At 40.4% G+C, this 26,485-nt stretch overlaps 1 long non-coding RNA gene across 3 annotated transcripts in view; it reads right to left on the reverse strand.

Annotated features, from left to right (window-relative positions):
• Positions 1–13,518, reverse strand: part of LOC127487255 (uncharacterized) — a 67,181-nt gene extending 53,663 nt beyond the window's left edge. The window contains exons 1-2 of one of the 3 annotated variants that reach the window (XR_007913923.2): positions 11,219–13,499; positions 6,972–7,017 (exon numbers count right to left, since the gene is read on the reverse strand). This is a non-coding gene — a long non-coding RNA (uncharacterized lncRNA). Of the gene's footprint in view, positions 1–6,971; positions 7,018–11,218 lie in introns of all 3 variants that reach the window. The other 2 variants (XR_007913924.2, XR_007913921.2) reach the window with 2 other exon arrangements.
• Positions 13,519–26,485: the final 12,967 nt, after the last annotated feature.

A 26,485-nucleotide genomic window follows, 5' to 3' on the forward strand; every position in this document is an offset into this window, starting at 1 on the left:
ACAGAGTGCTGGGACCCTCTGCTGCTTTCTTAGGTGCATTAGCAGGGAGCTGGATCAGAAGTGGAGCAGTTGGGACCTGAACTGGCAACCATACGGGATGCTGGTGCTGCAGGCAGCAACTTTACTTGCTACACTACAAGCTAGTTCGTATGTTTATTTTAGTATACAGAAATATACTTTCCTGAATTGATTAAAAATGACTGCATGTCATGTCTGTTGAAAAGATTTGGAACATTCTACAAATATCCCTGTGTCTATACAGATTGGGAACAGTAAGATAGAAAATTCCTGGACCAGACAAGATTGTGCACACTTATTAATCCAATAGAGATAAGTACCAGCGATTCAGTTCTGGTACATCATCAACACTTACATGTTCTAATGTAAGACTGCAAATGAAAAGCAAGCCAAAATGCAGAAGTAGGGAGACTCTAAAGTGAAAAAAAGTGTGTCTGCATTTCCTTCACTGCATTTCAGCTACACGGTGTGACAAAAAGATAGTAGGAGATGGCAATCAAATTCAGTTATATCAAGAATAAGATCTTATTTATCTTATGTCTTGATTCTAAGGAGTTAAAAGGAAGATTGGAAAAAAGTCCCATTTCAAGAAAGAAATGTTCTCGATGATTTTTATCTCTCTCTTTTTTTTAAATGATGTACACTTAGTCACATGGTGAGTGCTGTGGTTTTCTTATGCTGGAAGCATGGTCCCAAGTGTAACAGTACTGAGGGAGTGGATAATTTAAGAAATGATTAGAGGAGCTGGTGCTAGGTCTTAGTAGGTTAAACCTCCTCCTGTAGCACCAGCATCCCATATAAGCACCAGTTTGTATCCAGCTCCTTTTCTTGGATCCGGCCATTTGCTATGGCCTGGGAAAGCAGTGGAAGATGGTCCACATGCTTGGGTTCCTGCACCCACATGGGAGACCCAAAAGCTCCTGGCTCCTGACTTTGGATTGGCCCAGCTCTGCCTGTTCTAGCTATTTGGAGAATGAACCAGCAGATGGAAGACCTTTCCTTCTGTCTCTCCCTAACTCTGTCTGTAATTCTGCCTCTCAAATAAATAAATCTTAAAATGAAAAATAATAAAGAGAAGTCAGAATGAAATATTAGAAATGAAGAATCCAATAGTACAAAAAAAATTTTACTGGAAAGCCCTAACAATAGAATAGGTGAGACAGAAGAAAGAATATCAGAACTAGAAGATAAATTTCTGGAAATAATACATCAGACCAAATAAAAGAAGAAAAAATTAGAAAATTAAAAATCAGGATTGAAGATCTACAAGATTCTATCAAATGACCCAACATATGGATGCTAGGAATTCAGAAAGTGAGAAAGGATTAGGAGGCCTTCTTAATAAAATAGTAACAGAGAACTTCCCCAATGTGGAGAAAGAAAGAGACATCCAAGTACATGAAGTACACAGAATTCCCAATACACAAGACCAGAAAAAAACTTCACCATGACACACTGTAGCAAAACTCTCCTCAGTAAAACAAAAGATCTTAAAATGTGCATGAGAGAAACAACAAATCACATTCAGAGGCAACCCAATTAGGCTCACTCTGGACAACTCATCTCAAACCAAAAGGCAAGAAGAAAATGGTGAGACATATTGCAAGTCTTAAGGGAAAAAAACTGTCTACCCAGAATACTGTACCCTGCAAAACTCATTTAGAAATGAAGGAGAAATAAGGATCTACCACAATAAGCAGAAATTGAAAGTATTTGTAACTACTTACCTAGCAATACGAAAGATACTCAAGTATATGTTACACACAGAAATAAGAACTTCGCTACAAGAGTAGATTAATGCAGAAAATGACCCAGCAAAATGCAAATGCAATCCAAAATACATAAACAGGACTATTTACAAAAATATGGCAGGGTAAAGTTGGTACTTAACAATAATCACACTGATTGTAAATGGTCTCAACTCCCCAGTTAAAAGACATAGACAGGCTGAATGGATTAAAAAAGAAAACCCATCTATTTGCTGCCTACAAGAAATACATCTTACCAACACAAATGCAGACAGACTGAAAGTGAAAGCATGGAAAAAGATAATGCATGCTAACAGAAAACAAAAAAGAGCTGGTGCAGCCATCCAAATATCAAACAAAATAGACTTTAACACAAAAACTATTAAAAGTTACAAAAAGGACACTATATAATGAGTAAAGTATCAATTCAACAGGAAGATATGATTATTATAAATGTATATGAACCTAATTATAGGGCACCTGGCTATTTAAAAGAAATGTTAAATAGCTAAAAAAATCAAAAAACTTGGAATAAATTTAACAAAGGATGCCAAAGATCTCTATGATGAGGATTACAAAACATTAAATAAATAGAAGACATAAAAAATGGAAAAAACTTCCATGTTCATGGATTGTAAGAATCAATATCATCAAAATGTTCATTTTTCCAAAAGTAATTTACAGATGCAATGCAATATCAATCAAAATAACAAAGACAATTCTTCTCATAGCTAAAGAAAAATGATGCTGAAGTTCATTTGGAAACACAGGAGACCTTGAATAGCTAAAGCAATCTTACACAACAAAAACAAAGCTGGAGGCATCGCAATACCAGATTTCAGCACATACTACAAGGCAGTTATGATCAAAACAGCTTGGTGGTGATACAAAAGCTGATAGACTAACGAACAGAAGAGAAACAGAAGAAATCAATGCAAGCATTTACAACCAACTTATATTTGACCAAGGAGCTAAAACCATTATCTGGAGCAAGGACAGTCTCTTCAAAACATAGTGCTGGAGGCCAGCGCTATGGCTCACTAGGCTAATCCTCCACCTGCGGTGCCAGCACCCCAGGTTCTAGTCCCGGTTGGGGCACCAGATTCTGTCCTGGTTTCTCCTCTTCCAGTCCAGCTCTCTGCTGTGGCCCAGGAGTGCAGTGGAGGATGGCCCATGTCCTTGGGCCCTGCACCCGCATGGGAGACCAGGAGAAACACCTGGCTCCTGCCTTCGGATCAGCGCGATGCGCCGGCCACAGCATGCTGGCTGCAGCGGCCATTGGAGGGTGAACCAATGGCAAAGGAAGACCTTTCTCTCTGTCTCTCTCTGCCTGTCAAAAAAAAAGGATTAAAGTCCAAAATCTATGACCCAATACCATCAAAGAACTAGAAAGTATTGGGAAAACCCTGCAAGACAATGGCACAGGCAAAGAGTTCCTGGAAAAAACCCCAGAGGCACAGGCAATAAAACCAAAATTAACAAATGGGATTACATCTATTTGAGAAGATCTGTACTGCAAAAGAAATACTCAGGAAAGCGAAGAGGCAACTGACCGAATGGGAGAAATTATTTGCAAACTATTCAACTGATAAAGGATTAATAACAAGAATACATAAAGAGATTAAGACACTCAACAACAACAAAACAAATAAAAAACAGTGAAGAAATGAGCAAAGGACTTGAACAGACATTTCTCAAAAGAGAAATACAATTGGCCAATAGACACATGAAAAAATGCTCAGGATCACTAACCGTCAGGGAAATGCAACTCAAAACCAGGGTGGGGTATCACTTCACACCAGTTAGAATGGCTTTCATACAGAAATTAACAAAGAACAAGTGCTGGAAAGGATGTGGGGAAAAAGGGACACTAACCCACTGTTGGTGGGAATGCAAACTGGTAAAACCACTATGGAAGAAAGTCTGGAGATTCCTCAGAAATCTGAATATAGTCCTACCATACAACTCAGCCATCCCACTCCTTGGAATTTACTCAAGGGAAATGAAATCATCAAATAAAAGTGTTATTCACACCTCTATGTTTAGTACAGCTCAATTCACACTAAGACATGGAATCAACCTAAATGCCCATCAATGAAGACTGTATGTAGAAATTATGGGATATGTACTCTATGGAATATTGCACAGCAGTAAAATATGAAATCCAGTCATTTGCAACAAAATGGATGAATCTGGAAAACACCATACTTAGTGAAATAAGCTGGTCTCAAAGGAATAAATACTATACATTCTCCCTTATCTGTGATAACTAACAGAGCACCTAATACGAAACCTGTGGAAGTAAAATTGACACTACAAGAAGCAAAGACTTGAACACCCCTTGTCTTGACTGTCGAGTAACAATTTATTATTTCATTTTATTTTTGTACTTTTTTTAACTTAATACCATTGGTTGAACTCTTTACTTAACAAAGAATTAATCATAGATTTTAAAATTCAATTGAAATAGACCCCAGTAAAAAATAAAAGTGGAAATATGCGAGGGAGGAGCTGTACCGTTATGCACACATTCCCTTGGACTTACCTCTAAGGGAAGGCTAAAAACTTGCATGAGACTACAAATCTCATTAAGCTGGGTGGTAATAATACCATCTTCTTATGTGTTAAAGTGATCATATTAAGTGTTTAACTGATCATATAGATAGGATTAAGTGTCAAAAGAATCACATAAATAAGAACAAGTGTCTGGTAATAACAATAGATAGAATTAAAAAGGAGATAATGTTCCAACATGGGAAGCAGTGCACACAGCAGACTCATAGAATGACAAATGCCCTCATCAAAGAAGGAGGTACCTTTCTCTGAAGGGAGGAGAGAACTTCCACTTTGACTATGACCCTGTTGGAATTAGATTGAAGTTGGTGAACTCAAAAGGCTTCCATAGCCTTGGCAACTCATGACTAGAGCCTAGGGAGATTACTGACACCATAAACAAGAGTGTCAAATTGTTAAGTCAACAACAGGAGTCACTGTGTACTTACTTCTCATGTGGGATCTGTCCTTAATGTGTTGTCCAATGTGAAGTAATGCTATAACTAGTACTGAAACAGTATTTTTACACTTTGTGTTTCTGTGTGGGTGCAAACTGATGAAATCTTTACTAAGCTAATTGAAAATGAATCTTGATGTGAATGGAATGGGAGTGGGAGAGGGAGTGGGAGATGGGAGAGGTGCGAGTGGGAGGGAAATCATGGGGGGGGGGGAGCCAATGTAATCCATAAACTGTACTTTGGAAATTTATATTTACTAAATAAAAACAAAGAAGAGAAAAAAACAAAATAAAAACTGAATTTTAAAAAAATGACAAATGCCCTAAAGAGCACTCTGACCTCAGAATCAGCTCTTAAGGCACTCTGGACCAGCTTATAAACCCAGCAAAGCCTTTCAGGCAGGGAAATGCAAGACATAGTGGCAAAAAAGCAAAACAAAACAAAAAATCCTACATGAAGGATCTCTGTAAGTGAGACCCCAGTGGAAATATGGGGCCATCAAAGAAGGAAGAATTTTTCTCTGAAAGGAGGAGAGAACTTCCACTTTGTTTATGGCCCTGTCTAAATACTGACAGAGTTTATGGACTCAAAAGGCTTCCATAGCCTTAGCAGCTCATGGAAAGAGCCTCAGATGATCACTGTCATCATAAATAAAAGTGTTAATTGTTAAATGAACAATAGAAGTCACTGTGCTCTTAGTCCCCATGTAGGATCTCTGTCCTCAGTGAATTGTACTATGAGAATCAACTGCAAAGCTTGTTCTCAAACAATACTTTATACGTGTGTATGGGTGGATGAGTGGGTGAAAATTGTTGAAATCTTTATTTAGTATAGAGTTGGTCTTCTGTATATAAAGTACATATGAAATGAATCTCAATGAAGAATGGGATGGGAGAGTGAGTAGGAGGTGGGACAGGAGTTGGGGTGGGAGGGCAGGTTTGGGGGGAAGAACCACTATATTCCCAAAGTTCTACCTATGAATTTTGAATTCATTAAATAAAAGCTTTAAAAAAAGAAATAAAAAAATAGATCTCAGTAAAAATTAAGAGTGGGAATAAGAGAGGGAGGAAGAAGAGTGGTAGGAGTGGGGGGTGGGAGGGCAGGCACAGTGGGAAGAATCACCATGTTCCTAAAGTTGTAATTATGTAGTATATGAGGTTTATAACTATAAAGCTCTATAGTTCTACATACATTCCTAAGGACTTACTTCTAATGGTACAATCTAAAAACTGGCCATGGGACCCCAACTCCCCTTAAGCTATATGGTAAAAATGCCATCTTAAGTATTAAAATGATCATATAGATAGGATTAAGTGTCTGGTAATCATAATAGATAGCATTAAAAAGGAGGGAATGCTCCAACATGGGAAGCATTCCACACAGCAGACTCATAGAATGACAATTGCTTTAAATAGCATTCTGGCCTCAGAATCAGCCCTTAAGGCATTCTGGGCTGGATGAAAAGCCCACAGGAATATTTCATGAATGGAAACACAAGACACCGTGGCAAAAAATGCCCTACATGAAGGTCTTCTGTGGGTGAGACCACTGTGGAAAGAAGTGGTCATCAAAGAAGGAGGTACTTTTCTTTTTTCTTTTTTTTTTTTTTTTACAGGCAGAGTGGACACTGAGAGAGAGAGACAGAGAGAAAGGTCTTCCTTTTCCGTTGGTTCACCCTCCAATGGCCGCCGCAGCTGGCGTGCTGCAGCCAGCGCACCACGCTGATCCGAAGGCAGGAGCCAGGTGCTTCTCCTGGTCTCCCATGGGATGCAGGGCCCAAGCACTTGGGCCATCCTCCACTGCACTCCCTGGCCACAGCAGAGAGCTGGCCTGGAAGAGGGGCAACCAGGACAGAATCCGGCACCCAGACCGGGACTAGAACCCAGTGTGCTGGCACTGCAAGGTGGAGGATTAGCCTAGTGAGCCCCGGCGCCGGCGCAGAAGGAGGTACTTTTCTCTGAAGGGAGGCGAGAACTTCCACTTTGCTTATGGCCTTGTCTAAATACTGACGAAGTTTATGGATTCAAAAGTCTTCCATACCCTAGGCAGTTTATGTCAAGAGCCTTGGATGATCACTGATGTCATACATAAGAATGTTCATTGTTAAATTAACAAGAAGAGTCACTGTGCACTAACTTCACATGAAGGATCTCAGTCTCAAAGAGTCATATTATAAATATGTCTAAGTACTCACAAAAGATGTATCATTCTTGAGTGCTTCTTTAAAGTTAATTAAGTTTCTAAAAAAAAAAAAGTGAAATTAACTTCAAGATGCCATGACTTTGAATAGCCCTTGTCTCAACTGTTGAGGAACACTTTTGTGTGTGTGTGTGTGTGTGTGTGTGTGTACAAACTGCTGAACTCTTTACTTAGTATAGAGTTTGACTTCTGTGTATAAAATTAATAAAAAATGGATCTCAGTGGAGAATGGGACCAGGAATGGGAGACGGTGGAGGAGGAGGGGTGGAAGAGTGGGTAGGAGGGTGGGTATGGTGGGAAGAATCACTATATTCCTAAAGTTGTGCTTATGAAATGCATGAAGTCTGTATTCTGTAAATACAAACTTTCTTTGTGGAAAAATTAGTAAGTATGCACACACGTGTATGGCAATCTGTTATAAATGGTTAAATCTACCTGTTCTCATTGAGCTCTTTGTACTTTTCTGTATTGTTTGAATATCTTAAAAGAAAAAGGAAAAAACTGCCTTACTTCTATAATTACTCAAAATATTGTTAATCTAAGGCACCCCTCTGGGTTTCCAAAACTTGCTGTCATCTGATTTCTGATATGGATCAGGCCCTCATTCCAGGCCACAAAAGAACTAGACTATTAGGTATTTGCAACATGGTCCTATTAATTAGTAACTAAAAATCAATTATAATTCTTCTTTTGCCTGACTCACTAATACCAAGGAAAGATTAATGCCCAAGTGTCGCCCCTCTGGAGACTTCCAATCAGTTTTCAACTGGTCCTATTTGATCCACTTTTAATTAATTTTATGTATAAAATCTTCACAAGAGATTTTCTGTATACTTCATTGAATACTAATAAAAAATATATCTGCAGTTCTTCCTTTGTCAGATGTTTCTCTGATTCTTCCTCACCAGCAATCAAGTCTGATCAGTTGTTAGATTTCCAATAATGTTATTACTCAGGCAATCACTGTTTCCTAAAGATTTAAAGAGTTTTCTCCATTGATATTGTACTGTATTTAATTAAAACGTACACTGAAATAACCAAACAGTTTTTAATAAGACATTCTCCCTTATTTGATCACTCTTAAAACTCACAGATGGGGTTGTGTAGAATGCTGTACCTCTTTTTGTCTCTTTTGTGTATAATCTGATCAATTGCTCAGGAAGCCTCTGGAGTCATCTTGGGTTTTTAACATTTTAGTTAACACATGATATTTGTACACCTGTATGGGCACAGGGAAATACCTCTACAGATGCACACATCATAAACTAATCAAATCAGGCAATCAACCTGCCAACCTCCACCCTGTCTCCATGTTTGGAGCCTGTCAGCTCCTCTCTCCCAGCTCTTCAGATAGTAGATAATATACTTTTGTAATATTTATTCATGCCATAATGTTGTGGAGCACTAAAACCTGTTACTTGGTCTACCTGTGGTTTGGTACCCATAATCCATCCTCCCTCTCTCATCCTGGGGTTGTTTTTGATTCTACTCAGCCTTCTAAGAAGAGCATCCCCTGGAGAGAGCAGGCAAAAAGGGTCAGTGTGTTACTCCCATCACTTCTATTACATTCTATTATTTCTCCTGTTCCCTCATTATGTAGCAACTAACCCTAGGTCCTTTTCTTGTTCTTTCCGTGAACATTCAGACTGAGTTCCCTAGAAAATGTTCCTCTCTATTTTTTCCTAAAGAGATTGAACTTTCAGTTATAGTTAACCATAGAATCTCTCCAGTCACAAAACATTAAATGGTGTGTATTGGTTTCTAATGAAATCATAAAGCTATTGTAATAAATATTTAACAATAAAATTTCAGAGTAGTCCTTCTTTATGATAAATTATATAAAATAGAGATAATTTTCATAGAATATGTTGCCTACCACAAGCTTTAACTTATGTACTAGCCAGTAACTTTCCTTCATGCTGAAACTTTTCTTTGAATTCTGCCTAAGGTGTTTATATAAGTTAGTATACAAACAGGTATTTTTGCTAGTGCTAAGGATACTATTAATTAGTATGGCCAGACCAACATGAGTAAACAAAAATATGGTTCATTGTATCTCTGCGACACCCCCCACTTAGAGCCATAATAATCAGAAATAGATATCAGAAGAGGTGCTGACCCAAGGAACAGTTGTCACAGATCAGCGTTACTAGAATCCATGATACCCTGACATTTTAACCAAAAAGATCTCTAGGTAAGTGTAATTTGTAAGTTTTGGTACTCTGAAATGCCACTCAGGAATTAATTTTTCTCATTATGGTCAACATCTTATCTCAAAATTCTGAAGAAATGATAAAACTCTTCCATGAAAGGAGAAATAAATGTTGGAATCAAACTAAGCAATTGACATAATCTTAGGAAACAAAATGCTATGACAAGTTTTGTAAATACATAAACGTGTGCTTCAACATGAAGTTTATTTGTTGTTTGACAGATAGAGCTAGACAGTAAGAGAGAGAGACAGAGAGAAAGTCTTCCTTCCGTTGTTTCAACCCCCAAATGGCCACTACGGCTGGAGCTATGCCGATCTGAAGCCAGGAGCCAGGTGCTTCTTCCTGGTCTCCCATGCGGGTGCAGGGGCCCAAACACTTGGACCATCCTCCACTGCCCTCCCGGGCCCCTCAGAGAGCTGGACTGGAAGAGGAGCAACCAGGACTAGAACCCAGAACCCATATGGGATGCCGGCATTGTAGGCAGAGGATTAAGCAAGTGAGCCACTAGCCAGCTCCTCAACATGAAGTTTTAGCATATAAGCTTTTCCCACTAAATATTTCTTTCCCAACTCTTCACAGTTTTACTAAATACTCTTATTTTCAAAAACAAAATGTCACTTGGGACATTTGTTTCTAAAACAGTTTTGAAAATGAAAAGGATCCTAAATGTTTAAGAGCCATCCAAACCTTATTGCTCTAAGCTTTCTTGATGTACAAGTTATTGTTACCTCCCTCTAAGCTCAAGCCTTTAATAAGGCATGACTTTTGTTCACTTTTTTCCACTTCTATGTTTTCCTATACCCCATATCTGCTATTATCTCTTCCCTGGGATACTGTAGCATTCCCGTGTCTAGCTTCTCATATGTACCCTGGACCCTCCAAACCCTTCTACACAGCACTGGATCAACCATTTCAAAATGAAAACCTGGGCCAGCGCTGCGGCTCACTAGGCTAATCCTCCACCTGCGGCGCCAGCACCCAGGGTTCTAGTCCCAGTCGGGGTGCCGGCTTCTGTCCTGGTTGCTCCTCTTCCAGTTTAGCTCTCTGCTGTGGCCCGGGAAAGCAGTGGAGGATGGCCCAAGTGCTTGGGCCCTGCACCCGCATGGGAGACCAGGAGGAAGCACCTGGCTCCTGGCTTCAGATCAGCACAGTGCGCCGGCTGTAGAGGCTATTTGGGGGGTGAACCAACGGAAGGAAGACCTTTCTCTCTCTTTCTCTCACTGTCTAACTGCCTGTCAAAAAAAAAAAAAAAAAATGAAAACCTGATTATGTTGCCAACTCCCCCTCATTCTACATAGGATCTTTCAAAAGCTCCCTAATTCTTTTTATATGTGGAGACTAAAATCCTTAAAATGTTCATGAGTGTTCTACTTGCTCTGAGTTGTACGAGAAAAATTATTTATTTCCTATGCTAAAGTCAGAAATTCATGTTTTCTGTACTTTGCTATCTCTCTGGCTCTGGTCTTTAACAAAACTATACCTATTTTTAGGGTGCATCCATTAGAAATGACTCTAATCAAAGGAGACAAAGTACTTGATATCAGCTTGCTTTGGTCTATTATTTCACTGCTCTGAAGTAGTTTTAATTAAATGCTTGTTGTTTTCCCTGGAAAACACTCCAGGGAGTGAAAAATTCTTGATATACATTGTACAATAATCAAGAATCTGGAAGCCATTTTCTTTGGCAGTTGCACTCATTTCCTGAGAAATTCAATGAAATTCACCAGAAGTTCTATTGCTGACACATCATTTACAGACCCTCTTTTGCCTGTATGATCCTCTGCTCCATGAAAGTGCGCAGTTTTGAGGCTTTGCATACCTCAATCAGTTAGCAACAAGAAAACAACCTGCCCATTTTCAGTATCACATGGTACAGTGTCTTAAGCCTGCCTGTGCCTGGGAAACTCAGCTCTGCCTTCTTCTGTTCTCTTTAATTCTGATCATGCGACCCATGCTAGAAAAGCAAAGCACAAGTCAAATCCTGCTGTCAGCCCCAAGGACACATCACCTTTCATGAAACTGAGCTTACCTGGGATCTAAGAGTTTCAGTTCCACAGTAGGTTTTACCCAGTGATTGTCGGTTCCCAGGAAAGCTAACCTGAGGTCAGGCATCTAGATAGTAGAGGAAGCTACCAATCTGCTTCAAAGACTTTTTTTAAATAAATCTTTTATATCCTGAAGTTTTAGGGGTTTGTCCCAGTAGCCCAAGTTCTTTGACATTCTTTCCAATATAGTGTTCAGGTGAAATAAACTTTGGTCAAACTCAAAGTTACTTTCTTTGTGTATTCTCTTTTGTTCTGATCATTTGCCTTCCTGCATTTTAAGTACCAGTATTAGACCCTAGAAACTTTAATTCTGCTCACGTGCACAGTATTAGCTTTCCAGAATCTTGCTCTAGAACCTATGGTTTTAACTGTGCTGATGGAATTCCATGTAACCATGTTGTTCCTCACATGGGTGTCTTAGGAACACGGGGACATCTTTTGTTAGCAGTGCTTTCATTCATTTCCTGTTGGTGCTGTAACAAATTAACACAGATTTAAAAGCTTAAAATCCCACACATTTATGCTCTTCAAGGTCTGTATGTCAGCAGTCTGAAATGTGTCTCACTGGGCTTACATCAACGTCATCAGGGCTGGTTTTTTTCTGGAAGTTCTGAAGGGAGAACGCATTTCCTTGCTTTCTGCAACTTCTAATGACCTCCTTCATACCTGCCTTTCGGACTCTTCTTCCACCTCCAAAGCACTTCCAGCCATTCTCAGCTTTTGGCTTCACATCATCTCTTCCTCTGTTGCTGCTGCAAAATCTCCCCCCAGTCCCTCATGTGAGGATACTGACGATGATATTCAAGGACCACCCAGATGATCCATAACCATCTCTCCCTCTCCAGATTCTTAAGTTAATCACTTCTCCAAAGTCCCTTTTACCATTTGAGCTAACATGTCCACAGGTTCCAGGAATTAGGGCAATTGACATCTTAGCGGAGCATGATTTAGTCAGAGAGAGTTGCCCATAGTCTTCATCCCTTCAGTATTACCCTTTGCTAGATTTCCACAAAACTAACAACATAGCAGCCAAGTGCCCATACTCATCATATCTGCAATATCTACATTCTGGTAGATTCCCATAAAACTAGCAACATGGCCCTGATCCAAGGCACCAACTAATGTAAGCCAGATTCATGCAGTACTTTCTTCCATTCTCAGTAGCAAGGGTCCCCATTCATTCCCACCCTTCTAATAATGAGCCAGTAGACTCATCATCCCAGCACTGCTCCCCACCACTCGCAGGTGCAGTCCTCACCTCCGCCCCAGAAGCTGGCAGAATGCTGTAAGACAGCCCCTCCGTTATCAAAGGCAGGACAAACAGAATAAAAATAGCTATGAGGTCACACAGCCCACTATGATGTAATAAGATGTACTATTTCAGCTCCTCTTTAACTGGGATAGAAAGGAGGAAGAGGCTGAACTCTTACGCCTTCATCTTCTCGATTTTTTTAAGTCCCAAAGTGACTGATTAAAAGAATAAGGTGAACCCAGTCCACCCGTCCTGGTCACTTCACAAACAGGAAGATACCCCCCTTCTCTGTTTATTAGCTTTTAAAATCATTTAATTCAGCCTCTGCCGCTAGGATTGTTCATTCCAGCACCAACACAAACCTTCAATTTTTTTTCCAAATATTCAAAAGTAACTGATTCTAGTCTTTAGCAATCTTCTCAGGAAAGAGATTCTGAACATGAATTTAGGTGCTTTGCCAAGGCTTCAAATGCCGCGCGGCAGCCCCTCTCACACGTTGGAGAAGCTATTTTCATCCTGTTGTGCTATCTCACACATGGTGGTGCAAAATAGTTAACACAAACTGGCTTACACACTCCGCAGGGAGCAAACTTCAAAAGTTAATGCAACTTATTTTTAACTTAGGTATGAGATTATTTCCACGAAGAGGACTTAAAGGAATCCAAAATGGCCAAGCGATTTCCGGGCCACTTCTGCTTTATTTCAAGCTGTTCAAGAGATGGTCAAAATAAAAAATGGAAAAAGATTTACTGTCTTCCTCCAGTATGGAGCAACTGCCTCCCCCCACGATAACTTGTGCATCATTAATGGAAACATTATCTCACACCAGTCTCATTCCCATTTCCCGAGGCACTGCTCTGGGCATCTTCCTGTGGTTTTTATACATTGATGACCATCATTATTCATTTTTATGAGAATTCCACCAAAATTAAGCCTTTATGACAACATTCACATCTGAGCTAATGTGACTTAATTCCAAGTTGGCTTCATGAGGCACAGTAGCAAGTGCTTTATTAAAATCTAGGTAATAAAATTAGCCCATTCATCTACTGACTGTGTGCTCCTATGACATTATTAAATTCATTTTTAGGGTGGGAGCATGGGCGGGAAGGAGGACAGGGTGGGAAGTGTCATTATGCTCTTAAATCTATATATATGAAATTTGATCACCTTATATAAATAAAAAAGTTTAAATTAAAGAAATTGATTTTTTATACTAAATGTCAATTAATTACACCAGGCTAGATAAAATCCAATAATCATAAACATTTTGGTTCCATATTTTTTCTGTGTGCTGAGCAGAATTTTAAGGCTAGCATTTGGCATGTAGCCTAAAATACAGACTAGTACTTAATTTCTATTCAAGTGACATTTATATTGAGAGGCTCAGGGTAGAAAGCTCAAAGATTAGAAATATGATTTTTAAAGGTATCCTTGAGCTTTTGGATGGAAAATCTTTAAACTTCATTGGACTAAATCAAGGTGCCTCCAGCATTCTGAGGACTTTATGTATTTTTTTCCTTTGGTGACTGTTGCGAGAATTGTATGCAAGGTGGATTTTATTCAACTTCAGGTATTTTCATGTTTGAACTCATTTGTTCTCATACAAGTTGAATAGCCTGATCTCCAAGCCTAAGAAATAGTAATGGCAACAAATACACCATAAGGAGCCAGCTTTAAAAGCAAAAATATGAAATACATAAAATTTGTTCCATTCTTATTAAAAAATTTTTTTTAAAAAGAAGCCAGCTTTAATACGTGGATTAACCCCACAGAAATATGTGTTAGCAGGATAAGTTCTTAGGTTCAAGTTAATCTGGAAATCCTCACATAAACTCAATCCCAGAGCCAAATAAAAAGACTTAAGTCTGTGTAAATGACTCACAGCTTCTTCAGGGGGATATCTGAGTGAATATCTGACTCCAAACCCAACCTGCTTTCCCAGAAGGCTTTTCCTCTATGCAATCACCCAGAATCTTTGAAGATTTGATTCAGGGAGAAGCAGGTTCACTAACCTCTCTTAGGGTACAGCTAGATAGATCAGCAAGGAATAACTAGCAATTTTCAAAAAAAAAATTCTAAGTCTAAATTTTCAGTGGGCATAAGCCAGGCGAACATCTTTTTACGCAGTCCTTCGCAGAAACATGAAATGCACTGTTAGTGTCATGAGCTCCCGCTCTGGAGAACACCAGAGTCCAGGCTCCCCAGCCCATCTCCAGCCCATTCCTGGGGCCAGCATCCTGTGAAGAGGATAGTGGTGATTTCAAGGCAACGCAAATGCTTTAATCTCTTAAACAAAGCAGCAGCTGAAACAACTGCATCTTTTAGGAACCAGTGACAAATTGTTGCTGGGAAGTTCCATGTCTTTAAAGTGGGGGGATGATTTATTATCTTCCCTCTCTTAACTAGGACAATTAATTGGTAACATAATAGAAAGTCTCAGCAGTGCGTGAAGAATGGCCTCCTCTCTGGATAAAGCATGAATGCCAAAAAAAAAAAAAAAAAAAAAAAAAAAAAAACCCTAAACTAAATAAAGCCTTTTTTTTTTCCTGCTTTAGCTGCAGCAGTTACTGTTCAAGGAATCCCTGGGCTCCTCTGATTTCTGTTGTGCTGCTGATTGCAAGACTGACAAATCTGAGACGTGAGGTTACACCTGTTAATAGAAGGACAAATAAAAAGTAAAAACCAGCTCTTTTCCATCTTGCAAGATGCAGGTGGAAAAGCCGAGAAGCCGGAGGCTCAGGAAGAGAAACTCAAAACCAAGAGAGCCAGAGACAAGGTTAAAAAGTTCAAGACTGAAACACTGAAGAAGGAAAACCTCACTGTGGCACAGCTCTGTGATCCTGAGACAGACTGGCAGATATTCCTGATGGGCTACATATTCCAGAAGGGGAGTTCTCATCTGCTAAGTTCACGATTGAGATGATAGAGGTTTCTTGTAACTGTCAGGAACCAGTAGGTGGTGATAAGAAAGGTGGCATCTAGGAGGTCAAGTTTTGCCAAAGCCTGGATGTTATCTTACTGAAGATGGGCCTTGGAAGCTGTTGGGCCATGTAGGAGACCCTGATGGAGTTCCAGCCTTCTGGCTGGGACCATTTGGGTAGTAAATTAGCAGATGGAAGCTCGTGCACTCTCTCTCTCTCTGTCACTTTCTCTGAAATAAATACATCTTTAAAAAACAAAAAAAGACTTGTCAATACCACTTCCACAGAAATTGATACCAGTCATGTGGAAACCCCAAAATATCTCTGTGAAGCTTCCTTTAGGAGGAAGGTGCTGTGGAAGAAGCTTGTGTTTTGGCACAGAAAGCTAAGCAACGCTTGTGATGCCAGCATCACGTATCACAGTGCCAGTTCACAACCCGGCTACTCTGTTTCCAATTCAGCTTCCTTCGAATACACCTGGGAAGCAGAAGATGTTGGCTCAAATACTGGGACTCCTGTGGATAAAGTTCCTGGCTCCTGGCTCCTGGCTCCTGGCTTTGGCCTAGCCCAGCACTGGTTGCTATAGCCATTCAGGAAGTGAACCCACAGATGGAAGATCTACCTCTCTCTCTCTCTGAATGAGAAGGAAGAGAAAGAAGATGAGGATAAGGAGGAGGAGGAGAAACAGCAGTATCTGTAGAAGACAAGAGACTAAGAAGGTGAGATCTTCAACACAAAGAGAGATGAGATTACAAAGCATCACAGGTTGATTAGAAAGTTGTGGATTCACAACCCTTGGGACATTCGGATCTGACTAAAAGGTCCATGGGAGTCTCAAAGGCATGGAAAGCCATGACACGGTGGCAAAAAACAATCTAAATGAAGGATCCTGGTGAACAACACCCCAGCAGAAGGATCAGACCATCAAGGAGAGAGGCGCCTTTCTCTGAAGGGAGGAAGGAACCTCCACTGTGATATGGCCTTGACTAAACAAATTCAGAGTTGCTGAACTCAAGGGGCTTCCATAGCCTAGACAGCTCATAGCCAAGAGTCTTGGGTGATTGCTGACATCATAAATAAGAGTGCCAATTGTTAAATCAACAATGGGAGTCACTGGGTTCATGCTCCCCACACAGGATCTCTGTCCTTAATATGTTTAACTATGAAACTCAAAAACAACACTACTAGTCAAACAATACCCTATACCTGGTTCGGTTGTGTGAGTGCAACCTGTTGAAATCCCTGCTTAGTATATACTAAGTTGATCTTCAATATATGAAGGTAATTGAAAATGAAACGTGATGAAGGGCGGGATGGGAGAGGGAGTGGGTGAGGGGAGGGCCACGGGAGGGAGGGAGGTCGAGGGGGAAGCTACAACAATACAAAAGATGCATTTTATATTCTACTTAAAACTATTGGTTGAACTCTGTAATTAATACACAATTACTCTTAGGTGTTTAATGCTATAACTAGTACTCAAATAGTATTTTACACTTTGTGTTTCTGTGTGGGAGCAAAATGTGGAAATCTTTACTTAACATACGCTAAATTGATCTTCTATATATAAAGATAATTGAAAATTAATCATGATGTGAAGGGGAAGGGGAGAGGGAGTGGAGGGGAGCGTTGTGGGTGGGAGGGAAGATATGGGGGGAGGAGGCTATTGTGGTCCATAAGCTGTACTTTGGAAATTTATACTCATTAAATAAAAAATATTAAGATAATCGAAAATGAATCTTGATGTGAATGGAAGGGGAGAGGGAGTGGGAAAGGGGAGGGTTGTGGGTGGGAGGGACAGTATGGGGGGGAAGCCATAGTAATCCATTATTCGTACTTTGGAAACGTATATTCATTAAATAAAAGTTAAAAAAAAATAAATAAATAAAATAAAATAAAAAATAAAAAATAAAAAAAGAAAGTTGTGGATTCAAGGATTTAACCAAAAATCAAAGTTCCCTGGTTCCAGGGTTATATGCAATGTTTTTGCTCTAACAAATGGATTTTATCCTCACAAATCAGTGTTCTAAATTTAATAACAAAAATCTCATTAGTTAACTACCTTTAATTTTTTTTATTCTTATTTGGAAGTTGGAGACAGACAGATCTTCCATCCACTGGTAACTGCCCAGATGCCTATAATAGCTACAGGACTAGGCTAAGAAAGATACTGGGAGCTGGGAATGAAATCCAGGTCTCCCACAACGGCTGGAGCTGCGCCGATCCGAAGCCAGGAGCCAGGAGCTTCCCCGGGTCTCCTACGTGGTGGGTACAGGGGCCCAAGGACTTGGGCCATCTTCTACTGCTTTCCCAGGCCACAGCAGAGAGCTGGATCGGAAGCAGAGCAGCCGGGTCTCAAACCAGTGCCCATATGGGATGCCGGCGCTTCAGGCCACAACACCTGCTGACTCCCAGGTTCAGCATTGGGAAGAAGCTGGCGTCAGAAATTGGAACCAGGAATACAACTCCAAAGTGGGACACAGGCATCATAACCATTAGACTAAATGCCTGATCCGAGATAGTTACAAATATTTTTGAGGCTAAAAATCAGAGTCTTAATCCTTCATGTCAAAAATAATGGAAGGGTCAGTTTTCCAGTTATTCTTGTAAGAAGCTTGAAAGTCACCACTCCACCCTAACAAGTAAAAAGCTAAACAGACTGGAAAGTCAACAACTCTTCTATGATCCATAAGTGAGGACAGGACACTAAAAAATACTGTGATCCCCAAGATTGGAGAGATGGACAGGTGAATACAGAGAGCTATGGCCCACTAAAGCCAAGACCCACAAGTGCAAATTGCCCCAGAAACCAGTGCCGCTCTGCAGTGGGACTGACAAACTCCCAGCGGCTCAGTGTGAATAAAAGCTTCAGGGAGATCTAGTGTTAGGGAGCCCTACAACTTTGTGATGTTTACTTCCAAAGGTTCAACTGGATTCTCACTGTATATAGCGACAAATGCCTTTATGTTTACAGCAGAACAAAGGGATCGGAACAATTTTGAAGTATGTTAGACCATTCTGTGCTTAACAAGGCCTTTCCTCGGAAAGAACTGGTTAACTAGACCCTTATCTGCAAGGGTATTATTATCAGAGCTTAACTGACCTAGAGAAAGGCAAATTCTAGGTTTATCTATGGAGGTAAAAGATAGAATAGCCAACACAATATTAATAGAGAACAACAAAAGTGGAGGGCTGACACTCTGACTTCATGACACAAGAAAAAACTACGGAGATCAAGATAGTGTGGAATTTGCAAAAAGAGTAGACAAATAGATAAGTGTAACTGGAAAGAGAACACAGAAATATATGTGACTGACCTTTGACAAAGAAGCAAAGGCAACTGGATGAAGCAGATAGTATCTCACACCCCTATAAAGACCAACTCAAAATGGATCGTAGATCTAAAAGTAAAATGAAAAACTCTAAAACTCCTCAAGATTACACCAGAGACAACTTATATGTCCTTGGGTATGGAGATGACTTTTTAGATACAATATCAAAGGCACAGTCCATGAAAAAAAACCTGAGAAGTCAGACTTCATTAAAATGAAACACCTATGCTCTGCAAAAGCCAATGTCAAAAAATGAGAAGATAAGTCACAGATTGGCAGAAAATACTGTCTACAACATATAAAGAACTCTAAAAACTCAATAATAAGCAAACAAAGAATCCAATTTCAAAAATTAGTCGAAGATCTTAATAAAGACCTCACCAAAGAAAACACACAGGTAGCATTTCAGCTGATGGAAAGCTGTTCTGTGCCATATGTCAATTAGAAAGAGCACATTAAAAAAGCAAGACACTGTTGAAATCTGTACTTAATGTATGCTAAACTGATCTTCTGTATATAAAGAGAATCGAAATGAATCTTGATGTGAATGGAAGGGGAGAGGGAGTGGGAAAGGGAAGGGTTGCGGGTGGGAGGGACATTACGGGGGGGGGGGGAGCCATTGTAATCCATAAGCTGTACTTTGGAAATTTATATTTATTAAACAAAAGTTAAAAAAAGGAAAAAAAAAAAGGCAAGACACTGCTACCTATTAGAATGGTAAAATCCAAATGCTGGCAAGGATGTGGAGCAATGGGATCTCTCATTTTATTGCTAGTAGGAGGGCAAAATGATAAAGTCACATTGGAAGACAGTTTGGTGCTTACAAGACTGTACGAAATCTTATTCAATAATCACATTCCTTTGTATTTGTCCAAATGAGTTAGAAACTTATGTCCACACAAAATTCTTTATATAGATATCTATAGCAGCTTTATTGATAATTGCCCAAACTTTGAAGTGATCAAGATGTTTAGTAGGTGAATTGATAAATAAACTGTGGTATATTCAGAAAATGGTATTTGACATTTTAAAAATGAGCCATCAAGCCATGAGAAGACTTGAAGAATCTTGCCTCTTCACTTTCCTGAGTATTTCTTTTGCAGTACAGATCTTCTCAAATAGATGTAATCCCATTTGTTAATTTTGGTTTTATTGCCTGTGCCTCTGGGGTTTTTTCCAGGAACTCTTTGCCTGTGCCATTGTCTTGCAGGGTTTTCCCAATACTTTCTAGTTCTTTGATGGTATTGGGTCATAGATTTTGGACTTTAATCCTTTTTTTTTTGACAGGCAGAGAGAGACAGAGAGAAAGGTCTTCCTTTGCCATTGGTTCACCCTCCAATGGCCGCTGTGGCTGGCGCACCGCGCTGATCCGATGGCAGGAGCCAGGTACTTATCCTGGTCTCCCGTGGGGTGCAGGGCCCAAGGACTCGGGCCATCCTCCACTGCACTCCCTGGCCACAGCAGAGAGCTGGCCTGGAAGAGGGGCAACTGGGACAGAATCTGGCGCCCCGCCCGGGACTAGAACCTGGTGTGCCGGCGCCACAAGGCGGAGAATTAGCCTAGTGAGGAGCGGCGCCGGCCTGAAGAACCTTAAATACACCTTACTAAATAAAATAAGTCTATCTGAAAGGCCTACATAATTTATGATTCCGCTATATGACATTCTGGAAAAGATTACTGAGTACCAAGTTTTTTGTGGTGAAGAGAGAACATGGAGTTTTTAGGGCACAGAAAATTCTCTCCAGATTTCTACAAAGTTAAGCACATCATTATACATTTGTCTATACCTGCAAATTGTACAGTGCCAAGAGTGAACCGTATGTAAACCATGGATGCTAGGTGGTAACTGTCAAGGTGGATTTGTAGATTGCAAGTGTACCACTCCTTTTGGGGTTGTTGATAAAGGCGGAGGTTAAGCATGAGTGGAGTATGGAGCAGGGGGAGGGAGACAACTCCCTCTTTGGTTTTGTAATTCTTTTAAAAGATTATTTATTTTATTTGAAAGTCAGAGTTACACAGAGAGGAGAGAGAGAGAGAGAGAGAGAGAGGTATTCCATCCGATGGTACACTCCCCAATTGGCCGCAATGGCTGGAGCTGTGCCGATCTGAAGCCAGGTGCTTCCCCGGGTCTCCTATGTGGTGGGTGCAGGGGCCCAAGGACTTGGGCCATCTTCTATTGCTTTCCCAGGCCACAGCAGAGAGCTGGATCAGAAGCAGAGCAGCCAGGTCTCGAACCAGTGCCCATATGGGATGCCGGCGCTTCAGGCCAGGGCGTTAACCCGCTGCACCACAACGCGGGCCCAGGTTTTGTAATTTTTACTAATATAAACAGAACAGATTTCATGCATTTCATAGGTGCAAGTCTAATAAGATAACCATATTTTCCTCCCTCCCTAATTCCCCCTCTCCCTAACTCAATCCCCTTCCTTCTTTTCTCGAATTTTTGCAAAAGCATAATTTCGATCACTCTATAATCACAGGTTTAATGCACCAGTAATCACAACATTCAACAAGGAAAATGCAGAAAGATCACAGTTCCACAGGAGTATAAACAAGGGCTAAAACCAACAATCAAATCACAAGATGTCTATTTCACTCCTATACATTTTTTTTTTTTTTTTGCATTGTGTGTTAACTATCACATAGCAGAGAAAACATACGATGTTTGTCTTTTTGGGACGGGCTTTATTCACAAAGCATAACAATTTCCAGTTGCATCCATTTTGTTGCCAAAGATAAAATTTCATTCTTTTTTATGACTGAGTGGTATTCCACAGTGTGTATAAGCTTCATTGTCTTTAGCCAGCAATCAGCTGATGGACATCTGTTTGACTCTACATCTTATCTATTGTGAATTAGCTGTCATAAACACAGGGATACAAATAATACTTTCATATAATGATTTAATTTTGCTTGGGTAAATTCCCAGGAGTGGGATGGCTGGGTCATGTGGTAAATTTGTTTTCAGATTTCTGAAGAATCTCTATACTGTCTGCCATAATGGTGGTACTAGTTTATATACCTTTTTCCCCCACATCCTTGCCAGCATTTATTTTTTTTAAATTTTGGATGATAGTCATTCTAACTGGGGTGAGATAAAATTTCATTGTGGTTTTTATTTGCATTTCTCTGATGGCTAGTAATCCTAAGCATTTTTTCCTCTGTATGTTGGCCATTTATACTTCATCCTTTGAAAAATGCCTGTTCAGCACTCTGGCCTCAGAATCAGCCCTTAAGGTATTTGAATCTGGCTGAAAAGCCCATGAGAGTATTTCAGGCATGGAAAGCCAAGATACTCTGGGAAAAAAAAAAAAAAAGACCTAAATTTAGAAAGATCTCTGTGAGTGAGATCCCAGTGGAAAGAACAGGTCATCAAAGAAGGAGGTACCTTTCTCTGAAGGGAGGAGAGAACTTCCACTTTGACTATGACCTTGTCTAAATATGATAAGAGTCGGTGAACTCAAAAGTCTTCCATAGCTATGGCAACTCATGACAAGAGCCTAGGGGAATTGCTGATGCCATAAACAAGAGTGTCAATTTGTTAAGTCAACAACAGGAGTCACTGTATTTTTCACTTTGTGTTGCTATATGGGTGCAAACTGTTGAAATCTTTACTTAATATAATATCTTTACTTAATTTAAAATTTGTAAAATTTACTTAATATAATATAATAACAGATCTTCTGTATATAAAGAGAATTGAAAATGAATCTTGATGTGAATGGAAGGGGAGAGGGAGTGGGAAAGGGGAGGGTGGTGGGTGGGAGGGACGTTATGGGGGGGGGGGCATTGTAATCCATAAGCTGTACTTTGGAAATTTATATTCATTAAATAAAAGTTTAAAAAAAAAATGCCTGTTCATACCCTATGCCTTCCCTATTTTCTTAGAGCATTTTTTTTTTTTTGTAAACTGAGAAATTCTTCCTTGCCCCTTAAAAGCATGTATAATTTTTTAAAGTCTATTACCAGTTTTTCAACCCCAGGATGTCTTTCTCCATGACCGAGAAGACATCTCTTTGGAATGTAAACCTCCAAGAAGATACTACCCCATCTTCTGGTTGCTAGGAGAAAGCAGAAGCTTAGCTTCAGTGGTGCTTTGCTCCGAGTTGCAAACTTTTTCCTACTAAAGCTATGAGAAATATGTTCTTCCTTTGTATAATGCTGGCTTACTAAAACAGATGGCCATCTCAATTATCAGGAAAATTTAGGAAAAACTATGTGTGACAAATGGTTCTACAGAGTCCTCCTACTTAAGGACTAATTATTGTGTGTCTTAAAAACATGCATGTAATATCCTTGGCTATGACATATAAGTGGGTGAGATTTCTTTCTGTCTTTGAAATCACCTAGTGGATCACCTGCAATGCAGATCACATTCTGGTTTAATGGTTTTCAATAATAAAACAATTTTCTTTCTCTAACTTTGTGGAGAATTTTTCTGGCCTGGGAGACTTTTGTTTTTAATTATATTTCCCTAACCTGAAGCTTTTTACATGAAATTCATATTCAAGTATACCGGGCTATAAAGCCTGGAACATAATATAAAAATCTCAGGAAAATATACATTTCTTATTCAATTTTCCTGTAATTCATTCTTCTTGTTAACACTGAATTATTCCCTTTCATTGGTAGCACAAAACTGGTAAGTACTACAAAATAAAACCTGTGGGACCACAAGCTGCTTTTATTGGGTTGGGGTTTGGGGGGGAAGATGGGCCAACCTTTTGAGAGTTGAGTAGAATGCAGTTTATCTTTTTTATCCTTCTGCTAGTTTAATACAATTCAAAGACACAGCATCCACTTTTTACTGATGTACGCTAATAAAAACCCTTAGGGGTTTATATAACTCAAATATACTGGGTTTATTTCTAACCATAAGCCAAATTTCCCCAGGCCTCACCAATTTATGAAACAAATGAAACCATACTTCTTAATGTAATTTACATTTCAATGACTTCTACCTCTCACTTGCTAACATAGTACATCCTTCTCCTGATAGTTTCACCTAACATTGAGGAAGAGCCAAGAAAGGAAAAGCATCAGTGACCGGAAGAGTGGATTTGCTTATTGTTTACAGCCCTTGTCTATATTCTTGAGGAACAGTGGTTTTTCTACTTACTACTTGTTGAATTCTTTATTTGGTGGATGGTTGAGCCTGTGATTATAAATAAAATTGAAAGTACATGGGAGGGTTGTGGGTGGGAGGGAAGTTATGGGGGGGAAGCCATTGTAATCCATAAGCTGTACTTTGGAAATTTATAGTTAAAAAAAGAGAAAGTACACCATTGTAAAATTTAAAATAGGAAAAGAAGGAGAGAGGGTGGGAGGGAGGAGGAGAGGGTAGGATGAGAAGTGTCATTATGCTCTTAAGACTGTCTATATGAAATACATGAAATTTGTTCCCATTGTATAAATTTTTTTTGACAGAGTGGACAGTGAGAGAGAGAGAGACAAAGAGAAAGGTCTTCCTTTTGCCGTTGGTTCACCCTCCAATGGCTACCGCGGCTGGCGCGCTGTGGCCGGCACACTGCGCCAATCCGAAGGCAGGAGCCAGGTACTTCTCCTGTTCTCCCATGGGGTGCAGGGCCCAAGTATTTGGGCCATCCTCCACTGCACTCCCTGGCCACAGCAGAGAGCTGGCCTGGAAGAGGAGCAACCGGGACAGAATCCGGCGCCCCGACCGGGACTAGAACCTGGTGTGCCGGCGCCGCTAGGCAGAGGATTAGCCTGTTGAGCCGCAGCGCCGGCCTCCATTGTATAAATTTTAAAAAGCTTTTTTAAAAAAAGTAGAGCAAGACCTCAAACGGGAGGCAGAGGCATCATCTCAGCAGACCCAGGACCAAGGGTCAGGGTTGCATGAGAAGAGACAGTGAATTTAAACTAAAGGCCACAAATCCCTCCTAGGTTTAGAGGTGGAGTAAGGGCTGAGTCTGCATCAAGTGTGAGATCCAGACACCAGAGCTCTTCTCTCACTCATTAATTCCTTAATACCTGTTACAGGTCGGTCACTATTCTAGAGGCTAGTAAGGCTGCAGTGAAGCAGACTACCCAGGAAGGTCCCTGCTCTGCCTTGTGGGGAAGGAAGATGACAAACAAGAAAACAGATATGGGGCTTTCTGATCATGGGAAATGCTTTGAAGAAAATGAACACGATTGTGAACAGGAGCATAGTGGGCAAGGAGGAGGATTCAGACTTCACCACCAGGAGGGCCCGAGTGCTGAACGACAAGTAGAAGGCGGCTCAGTAGCCCAGAAGTCAAGAGGAAAGCCTTTCAGAACCAAAGGACAGCAAGTTAAAGGGCTTATGTCAAGAACTTGACCTGTTTTGAGGACAGGCATTGTGGCACAGCAGATTAAGCCAACACCTGGGAGAGCTGGCCGGCTAGGATGGAGTCCCAGCTACTAAGCTTGGGATCCAGCTTCCTACTAATAAGCACCCTGGGTGGCAGCAGATGATGATTCAAGTACTTGGTTCCCTGCCACCTCAGTGAGATACTCAGATGGAGTACAAGGCTTCTGGCTTTGACCTTGCCCAGCCATAGCTATTGTTGACATTTGGAGAATGTCTTAGCAGATGGAAGCTCTAGATAGATAGATAGATAGAGAAATAGATATAGATCTAGGTAGATATTTCAAATATATATATATATAAACATATATTTCTGTCTGCCTTTCAAGTAAATAAAATGTTTTAAAGGAATGTGACCTGTTTGAAATGCAGAGGGAAAATCTGTTGGACTCAGGAGGCAGTGCCCTGTCAGAACTTTGGGCTGTAATGAAGTGGGAGGGGAAGGCAAAGAGGATTTTTAAGTGGGAGGGTGGAGGTGATAAAACACGACTGATGTTTGACAATTCTCCCTTTCAGGAGATTGGATTATCGGTGGTCAAGGCTGGAAGTTCCTGTGTGTGTACAACCGAGAGCTGATGGCGCTTTGAACTGGAGAGGATGAAACAGCAAAAAAAGAAAGGAAAAAGTAGAAATGGAGAGATTCTGGCTCTGCTCTGCTCTGCTGAGAAGCTGATGGCACCTCCCGCCATGTGCATGGGAAGCCCACAGGGTTTTGCCGACTAGGAAATGGGCAGACCTTTGTTTTTGCGTTTCTGCTGAGCGTCTCTCACAACCACTCCTCGTGCCACAGGCTATACTCCATTACAGTGCTCCTCATGCCACAGGCTATACTCCATTACAGTGCTGTCTAGTTGGACAGGGGCTTTCCTTTCTCTCCCTTGGGGTTTTAGTATTCTTGATCAGAAAGCCTCCCACCAACCTCTTATTTTTTTCTCAGACTCCTTAGAACGCACTTCCATTGTTTGAGTCTGATGTTCACACCTTCTGAGCTCTGATGAGACCAACCTTCCAGTCATCCCACACACATCCCAGAGTGACCGGTAAAAGACGCTAATAATAATTTACTAATAAGGCAAATTGCATGATGATTCTCCATAGCTGTAGAAACAAGTTCCTACCCATAGCTTAGCTCCCAAGATCCTCTGAGATTCTCCCCCATTCTACCTGCTACATCCTTCCCGACCAGTCCCCAAATACTCTCATTCCAGACATGGTAAAATATTTGAGGTTCCAGGAATGCATGAATTTACACTTATTAAACACAGTCACTGAAATGTCCTCTCCATATTATAGCTAGCTAACTCAGCTCAAAATGAATCTAGAAACTTTCTACAAACTCGCAGTTTGAATTAATGTCCTCTTCTCTATGTCCTTATCACACTGTGGGCTCAGCACCA

This window comes from Oryctolagus cuniculus, chromosome 9 (assembly GCF_964237555.1).
Source record: "Oryctolagus cuniculus chromosome 9, mOryCun1.1, whole genome shotgun sequence".
Classification (NCBI taxonomy): Eukaryota; Metazoa; Chordata; class Mammalia; order Lagomorpha; family Leporidae; genus Oryctolagus; species Oryctolagus cuniculus.